Raw genomic sequence first — 9,891 nt, 5'->3', positions numbered from 1 at the left:
GACATAAAGCAAACAAATTCCTAAGGGTTACTCTTTTTACAGGAATGCAATTAATAGCCAGAGATCAGGTCCTATTTTATCAAGAGAGAAAGAGAGAGAGAGAGAGAGAACAAAAATGCTGTTTTAAAATTCAACATTTTTATAATCTGATTACTCTTTACAGTCTTTCTATAAAACCCTTTACCGTATTATGCAAAAACACAGCAGATAGGAAAACAGACAATTAGATAAATTTGTTTAATATTTATCAAATAGACTTACATTTTTATCATTAATCTATGATTATGGCAAAGCATCTTTCAAGTGGAGTTGTGTCAAAACAAAAAGTATAACTCTCTTCTCTCTTCAGTGCTGCATTTCCTTGTGCACCCCACCCAACACACACACACACACACACACACACACACACTTCTCAAGTTCCACTCCCCAAAGTTAATCAGTGTCAGAATGATGTAGGGCAGGGTTACCAAATCTGCCCCACCTGTTTTTGAACAACCAAGGAACTAAAAATTGCTTTTACATTTTTAAATGGTTGGGGGGGGGAGGGTGAGGATCAAAGGAAGAATCATATTTTGTGACACGTGCACATTATACAAAATTCAAATTTCAATGCCCATAAATAGAGATTGCTGGATGGAACCCAGCCACGTTCATTTCCTTAGGTACTGCCTCTGGCGACTTCTGTAACTGCAATGCTGTGTCTGTGAGGGGCCGTGTGGTCTGCAAGCCCTAAAATATTTACTGTCTGGCCTTTTACAGAAGATATTTGCTGACCCCCTAAGGCAGGATATTGTTTCATAAATTTCTCTTCCTTCCTCCTTCCTTCCCTTCTCTTCCTCCCTTTTCTTTCTTCCTCCCTCTTTCCTCTCTTTCCCTCCTTTTGTCTAATTACTCAATAAATTGACAGGTGCAATCCTAAAGAGGGGGAGATGATTGTCTAGCTTCTGACATTAAAATGAGCACGTTTCTAGTATTTTAACTTTAGACACAGTGCTGGTTTGATTGACCACGGAAGGTAGCCACTGCGTATTCCTATGCTACATCTCTCAAAATTAGGAATGTTGGATTTTATTCTAGATAGATGGACACTTGGGTTTTCTCATGTCATATATAAAATTTAGAATTTTCCTCACTGAACCTTCCTTGTGATCCTGAGAGAAGCCCCATGTAGCCAGGTTGTAGTATTCTTGTTCTATCCCACTGATTTGTGTATTTGTTTAAATTCTGCTTTCTTCCTTATAAAGGACTCTCAAAGGGAACCTTCCTTGGGACAGGCTATTCATATGGAATTCTGCCTGCTGAAGGTTAAGAAACTTGGCCTACAATTTTAGTTTTAAGTCCAGAGTTTGCAAAGCAAGGAAAGAGCTGGGCAGTGACTCATGTTTTCCTCTTTCAAAGGAGGGTGGGAATGCTTTTACCTTGTTCTTGACTGGTAGCAGTTTACAGAAAGAATCTAAAAAATGCCTGACATCCCTGTTACAGTGCTCACATATTATCTATTTAATGGATAATGTGATGAGAATGAGAAAGAAGTCAAGTACCTAAGGGGTAGTGAAACTAGGTCCCATGGTGTCTGGTACCTTGTTGATCAGCGTCATTGATTCTCTCCCACTGGTGTGACTGTGTCTATATTTTCTAAACTAGTTCAACTTTGAGAATAGAAAGAGATAACATTTATTGGAATTACATAATTTTTATATAATATTTTGAAATATGTATATGTCAAGTAAAATTTTTTACATAATAGATCACAAATAGTTTTATTAAAGATTAATCTCAACAGTAAAAAAAATTTAAAATACTTCATGGCAGAAATTTAAAAAGTATTCTTTGTATATGTTTATGTTAATTGGTTTCTTAACCATACTTGTCTCTGATAACAGGTGGCTAGCATTTTTCTGAAGGTTTTGCTGATAGTATCAATATTTTTTTTTCAATGAGATTTTATGCTTATGTTTTTAATTAAATTGCCTGCAATCTTCAAATTGTCCTTATGGTAAATATATGTGGGATTGTCATCAACTTCAGTTGGCACTTCTCTGTAGACTATACTATTTTTAGTTAAGAAAATATTATTTCTTCAAGTGCTTGGTTACCAGTAAGATCAAGAAAATTTATTTCAGTAGAGGATAGTTTCAATTCTAATTTTAATATTATTGAAAATTATCTCAAATACTATGCCTAGTCTTGCTGAGATTCATTTCTTCAAGAGAAAATTTTATAAGATGAAACATTTTAAATGTTATTTCTCTTCATTGATATTGTAAATGTTTCATTAAATTACCAAGCCTCAAAAGTGCAGGTCCTTTCTATTTAATTCTATTTGCAAACAGAATAGAAATTTATCCAATTAAATAAAGACTCTTTTAATAAGTCAAGATATTCCACACTAGGAGCTAATTCTTTCAAGAGTAGTGACCTATATTTTATATAATAAATTGATCACATAGTCATAAATTGAATTTAGGATTAGGATTACCTATCCACTTTGTGTGTGTGTGTGTGTGTGTGTGTGTGTGTGTGTGTGCTTGTCCATCTCTCTGTTTCAGTTTATCAGTCCCTTAGAAGATATAAAAAATTAAACAGTACAAAAAAGGCAACAGTAGAAAATAGATTTCCCTCCCACCTATCTTCCTGTCTGTGGTTCTCCTAACTAGAGGCAATAATTACCAACTTCTTGAGCTTTCTTCCAGAAATATATTCTCTATATTCAATTATGTCCTTATCCAGTTATTATCTATATATCTATCTATAGATGTATCTATCATCTCTGTGTATATCTATACATTTTTTTCTTAGTAACCATTCTGTCAATACTTCTAACCCTCTATTTTTCATTTATAACATTGGATATTGTACCATATCAGAACAGGTATTTATGAAACTATTTAGTAAGCCAAAGAAGAAAAATATTCTGTAGAGAACATTTATCTGCCTTTATTTTCTAAATCTTGTAGATGCCGGTTCCACAGCACAAAGGACAGAAACTAACTTCAAAAATGTTGGTTTCTGGAAAAAAAAACCCCACAAAATACATATTTGCATTAAAGGAATAGATATCTCCAGGATTTGTTATTTTATACAAAACATTTAACATCATAATATTTTCGAAAGCTTGTTGTACTCAGTGTCTGCAACCTATAGGTTCTTGCTTTGTCAAGAATGGTTACATTGATGATTCCAAAATGGCAGCAGAGTGAATGGAAGCTAACCAGACCATTTCCCAGGACAAAACTGGAATTACAACTAAAATAAAGGCAAATCATCAGGAAAAACCAACAGAAAAGCAGCTGGAGAGGACCCATATAACCACGGTCAGAAAGAGAACACTAAACTGAGCCTGGTAGGAACTGCGAAGGTGCAAGAGGGTGGACTGGGAGCCCACGGACAGCAGCAATTTTAGCTGTGAGCAGCTCCCTCGGGGTTAAAATCTCAAGCCGGTTCCACAGCACAAAGGGTGGGAACAGAGCACTAAATTAGCTTCAGCCACTCACCTTGGAGGGCAGACTGGATTGGAACTGTGTGGAGATACTTTAAAGCTTGGAAAGCTGGGATGGCAATGGGAGTTTTGTGCTGAATCACTCCCTCATAGGACAGTAGCCATCTAACTCAAAGAGTGCCTTGCCAGAACCCTGGGGAGAAGCAACACCCCTCCCTCAGGAATTTAACACCACCTGACCAGGATAGAGAAATGCAAATGAAGGCTCATTAATGACCAGTAAGCATCTGCCCCACCCTCTGGAAATCCTCTTTCCCTAAATACCTGAGGGATTCTTTTTCATTTAGTTGAGGGCTACACCCAAGGCTCATCAAGTAACTAAGACTAATAGCACCCAGACAAAAAGCCTGAGGATAATTGAACCTTTCCTGGGCTTGCAAATCTACCCAGGAAAGTAAGACTTGACAGTGGTGTTTAACATTGGTCCTTCCACACTCATCCAAACCCAGTAGAGGGAGCCACAACCAGCAGAATACCAACACCCACAGCAAAAATTTGGCAGGCTTTAAAACCCACTGAGACAGCCAAAATGGTGAAAAAAAAAAAAGAAACAAATCCCAAATGAAAGAACAAGATAATTCAACAAAAGATGAAATAAATGAAAGGGAATTGAGCAAGATATCAGAGGGAGAGTTCAGAGTAATAATCATAAGGAAGCTCAACAGCATGAGTAAAGATATAGAATCACTGAAAACCAACCAACTGGAAATGAAGAATGACAAAGCAGAACTAAAGAACACATTGGAAGGAGTAAACAGCACAGTAGAGGACACCGAGGATCAGATCAGTGAATTAGAAGATGGTAGAAAAAATTGCCCAATCAGAGAACCAATAAGAAAAAAACAATTAAAAAACAGGAAGACAGTCTAAAAAAACTGTGAGATGATATGAAATGTAACAACATCCATATAATAGGAGTTGCAGAAGAAAATGAGCAAAGGTTAGAGAATATATTTGAAGAAATAGTGACAGAAAACTTCCCTAACTTGGTGAAGGAAAAAGGCGTACAGGTACAAGAAGCACAGAGAGCCCCAAGTAAGAAGAATCCAAACGGGCCCACACCAAGACACATAATAATTAAAATGCCCAAAATTAAAGACCAAGAGAGAATCCTAAAGGCAGCAAGAGATAAGCAACAGGTTACCTACAAAGGAACCCCCATAAGGTTATCAGCTGACTTCTCAACAGAAACACTACAGGCCAGAAGGGAATGGCATGAAGTAATCAAGATCATGAAAAACAAGGATCTGAATCCAAGACTACTCTACCCAGCAAGCCTATCATTCAAAATAGAAGGTCAAATAAAGAGCTTCCCAGAAAAAAAAAAAAAAAAAAAAGCTAAGGGAATATATTAGCACCAAACCAGCACTGCAAGAAATGTTAAAAGGACTGCTGTAATTAGTAGAAGAAATAGGAAGAAAAATATAACCACAATAGCCCTGGCCAGTTTGGCTCAGCAGTTAGAGTGTCAGCCTGTGGTCCAGAAAGACCTGGGTTAGGTTCCTGCTAAGGGCACATACTTTGGTTGCAGTTTGTCCCTGGATCTGGTTGAGCCCTGCGGGAGGCAGCCCCTCGATGTGTCCCTTTCACGTTGATGTTTCTCTCTCTCTCTCTTCCTCTCTCCTTCCCACTCTATCTGAACAAAAAATGGAAGAATGTCCTCAGGTGAGGATAAAAAATATATATTTATACCCATCCACAATAAACAAAAATGGCAATAAACGAGTACATATCAATAATAACGTTAAATGTAAATGGATTGAACACTCTGATCAAAAGGCACAGAGTAGCTAGTTGGTTAAGAAAGCATTGCTTACATATAGTTTACAAGAGACCCACCTCATAACAAAAGAATCACATAGGTTGAAAGTGAAGGGATAGGAAAAAATCTTCCAAGCAAACAGAAAGGAAAAAAGAGCTGGGTAGCAATACTCATATCCAATGAAATAGACCTCAAAATGAAGGCCTAACTAGAAACAAAGAAGACCACTACATAATATTGAAAGGGTCTATTCAACAGGATGATATAACCTTGGTAAACATATATGCACCCAACATAAGAGTACCAAAATATATTTAAAAACTTCTGGAGGACTTCAAAGGAGAAATAAACAGCAATACAATCAGAGCAGGGGACTTAACACCCCAATGACATCACTGGATAAATGCTCTAGACAAAAAATTAACAAGGATACAGAGACTCTAAATGATGCACTAGATCAAATGGATTTAATAGATATCTACAGAGAATTACATCCTGAAACTGCAGAATTCAGATTCTTCTTAAGTGTACATGGGACATTCTCAAAGATAGACCACATGTTAGGACATAAACTAAGTCTCTACAAGTTTGAGAAGATTGAAATCATATCAAGCATCTTCTCAGATTACAATGGCATGAAACTAGAAATTAATGATAAAAATACACAAAAACATTTAAACACATGGAGGCTAAATAACATGTTATTAAACAATAAATGGGTTACCAAGGAGATCAAGGAAGAAATTTAAAATTTCCTGGAAACCAATGACAATGAACACACAGCAAAACAAAATCTGTGGGACACAGCAAAAACAGTCTTGAGAGGGAAGTTCATAGCACTCCAGGCCTACCTCAGGAAACAAAAAAAATTTTGAATTGACTATCTAACCTCACAACTTAAACAACTAGAAAACAAAACAAAACAAAAAGACCCAGAGCAAGTAGAAGGAAAGAAATGGTAAAGATCAAAGCAGAAATAAACGACATAGAGACTAAAATAATTTCAAAAAATCAATGAAGCAAAGAGCTGGTTCTTTGAAAAGATAAACAAGATTGATGGACCCTTAGCTAAACTCAATGAGAAACAAAGAGAGTGGACCCAAATAAACAAAATCAGAAACAAAAGAGAAGTAACAACTGACTCCACAGAAATACTAAGGATCGTTAACAAATACTATGAACAATTATATGCCAACAAATTGTACAATCTAGCCAAAATGGACAAATTTCTAGAAACACATAGTCTCCCAAAACTAAACTGGGAAGAGACAGAAAACTTGAACAGACCAATAACAACTAAGGAAATTGAAGAGGTAATCAAGAATCTCCCGCCTGGCCAGTTTGGCTCAGCGGTTAGAGCGTCGGCCTGCGGTCCGGAGAGACCCAGGTTCAGTTCCCGCTAAGGGCACGTACTTCGGTTGCAGTTTGTCCCCGGCCCTGGTTGGTCGTGCGGGTGGCAGCCACTCGATGTGTCCCTTCACTTCGATGTTTCTCTCTCTCTCTCCCTTACTCTCTCTCCCTCCCACTCTATCTGTACAAAAAATGGAAAAATGTCCTCGGGTGAGGATAAAAAAAAAGAAATACAGAATTTAAAAAAAGAAAAAAAAAGAAAAAGAATCTTCCAATCATCAGATCTGACCGGCTCTGCTCCCACGGGGCTATAAGGTTGCCTCTGGACTGCACAGAAATGACGAAGGACGAAAACAGCCCAGGCTATATGTGATGAGCAGTGGAGAAGGGATGGGAAGAAATGAAGAAAAACAGGAAAGCCATGAGAGATCGTCTTGACTTTGTAAATGTCACCCGGCAGTACACAGAGCCAGCCCATGTCTTTGCTTTTCTGCATTCTGATATTCTGCAAATTATCTGGCTTCTAAAATGTAAACCTGTTAGTCTGGCTGGTGTGGCTCAGTTGTTGAGCATTGACCCATGATCCAAGGGGTCACCAGTTCAATTCTTGGTCGGGGCACATGCCCAGCTTGTGGGCCCTGTCCCCGGTGTGGGGCATGCAGAAGGCAGCCGGTCAATGTTCTCACACATCCATGTTTCTGTCTCCCTCCCCCTCTTGCTTCCTCTCTCTCTAAAATCAATAAAGGAATAAAAATAAAAATAAAAAATAAAATAAAAAAGAATCTCCCAGCAAACAAAAGCCTGGGCCTGTTCCCTTTTCTGAACATTCAAAGACGAATTAACACCCATTCTCCTCAAACTATTCCAAAATATTCAAGAAGAAGGAAGACTTCCAAACTCGTTTTATGAGGCCAGCATAATTCTAATTCCAAAACCAGAAAAAGACACTACAAAGAAGGAAAACTACAGGCCAATATCCCTGATGAACATAGATGCCAAAATCCTTAACAAAATATTAGCAAATTGGATCCAGCAATACATTAAAAAATTATTCACCATGACCAGGTGGAATTCATCCCAGGATGCAAGGCTGATACAATATTCACAAACCAATAAATGTTATATACCACATAAAAAAATGAAAGATAAAAACCATATGATCATATCAATAGATGCTAAAAAAACATTTGACAAAATCCAGCACCCATTTCTGATAAAAATGCTCAACAATATGGGACAAGAGGGATCAGATCTCAATATAACAAAGGCCATATATGAAAAACCTACAGCCAACATCATCCTCAAAGGGCAAAAACTGAAAGCATTTTCTTTAAGAACAGGAACAAGATAGGGATGCCCAGTTTCACCACTCTTATTTAACATAGTACTAGAAGTCTTAGCCACAGCAATTAGACATGAAGAAAAAAAAAAGGGATCTAAATTGGAAAAGAGGAAGTGAAACTGTCATTGTTTAAAGACTCCATCAAAAATCTACTAGATTTAATAAATGAAATTGGGAAAGTAGCAGGATACAAAATTAACATCAAGAAATTGATGGCATTTTTATACACCAATAATGAACTCACAGAAAGAAAAACTAAAAAAAAAAAAAAAAAAAAAAATTCCATTTACCATTGCAACAAAAAAATTAAGATACCTAGAAATAAACTTAACCAGAGAAGTAAAGGACCTATTTTCAGAAAACTACAGGACATTGAAAGAAAGAAATAGAGGAATATATAAAAAAGTGAAAGCATATACCTTGTTCATGAATTGGAAGAATTAACATCGTTAAAATGTCCATACTACCCTGCATAACCAATGGACATAGACAACAATGCTAGGGGAGTGGGGAGTGGGATAGGATGGGGAGGAGAGGGTCTAGGGGGAAAAAAGGAGAAACATCTGTAACAAAAATAAATTAATAAAAATTGGAGAGAAAAATGAATAAAATGTCTATACTACCCAAAGCAATTTATAGATTCAGTGCAATCCCCATTAAAATACCAATGACATATTTCACAGAACTAGAACAAATACTTCAAAAGTTCACATGGAACCAAAAAAAAAAAAAAAAAAAAAAAGACCCCAAATAGCCCAGCAATCTTGAAATAGAAGAACAAAGTAGGAAGGATCACATTCCCAGATTTCAGGTTATACTATAAAGCCATTGTAATCAAAACATCCTGGTACTGGCACAAGAACAGGCAGATAGATTAGTGGACCAGAACAGAGAACCCAGAAACAGACCCAAGACATTATGTTTAATTAATATCTGACAAAAGTGGCAAGAATATACAATGGAGTAAAGACAGCCTTTTTAATAAATAGTGTTGGGAAAACTGGGCAGCTACATGCAAAAAAAATTAAACTAGACCACCGACTTATACCATACACAAGAATAAACTCAAAATGAATAAAAGACTTAAATATGACTCTTGAATCCATAATAATCCTAGAAGAAAATGTAGAAACAAAATTTCAGACATTACACACAGCAGAGTTTTCACTGATACAATGCCTAAGGTAAGAGAAACAAAGGAAAAAATTAATACGTGGGACTATATCAAACTAAAAAGCTTCTTCAGGGCCAAGAAAACAACCATCAAAATGGAAAGGGAACCCACTATTTGGGAGAGCATAATTGCCAATGATACATCAGATAAGGGGTTAATTTCCAAAATATATAGAGTACTCATACAACTCAAAAAAAAGGAAGACAACCCAATCAAAAAATGGGCAGAGAACCTAAATAGACACCTCTCCAAACAGGACATACAGATGACCAAGAGACATATGAAAAAATGCTCAACATCACTAATCATCAGAGAGATGCAAATTAAAACACAATGAGGTATCACCTCACACCTGCCAGAATGGCTGCCATCAACAAATCATCAAACAACAAGTGCTGGCGAGGGTGTGGAGAAAAGGGGACTCTAGTGCACTGCTGGTGGGAATGCAGACTGGTGCAGCCACTATGGAAATCAATATGATGTTTCCTCAAAAAATTAAAAATTGAGCTGCCATTTGATCCTGTAATCCCACTTCTAGGAATATATACTAAAAAGCCTGAAACTCCAATCAGAAAGAATATATGTGCCCCTATGTTCATAGCAGCACTATTTACAATTGCTCTGGAAACAGTCCAAGTGTCCATCAATAGATTAGTGGATAATAAAATTGTGGTACATATACACAATGGAATACTATGCAGCTATAAGAAAGAAAGATCTCTTACCCTTTGAGACCACATGGAGGGACCTGGAAAGTATGCTAA

This window comes from Molossus molossus, unplaced genomic scaffold, assembly GCF_014108415.1.
Source record: "Molossus molossus isolate mMolMol1 unplaced genomic scaffold, mMolMol1.p scaffold_m16_p_7, whole genome shotgun sequence".
Classification (NCBI taxonomy): Eukaryota; Metazoa; Chordata; class Mammalia; order Chiroptera; family Molossidae; genus Molossus; species Molossus molossus.
This window is presented reverse-complemented; position numbering follows the sequence as displayed.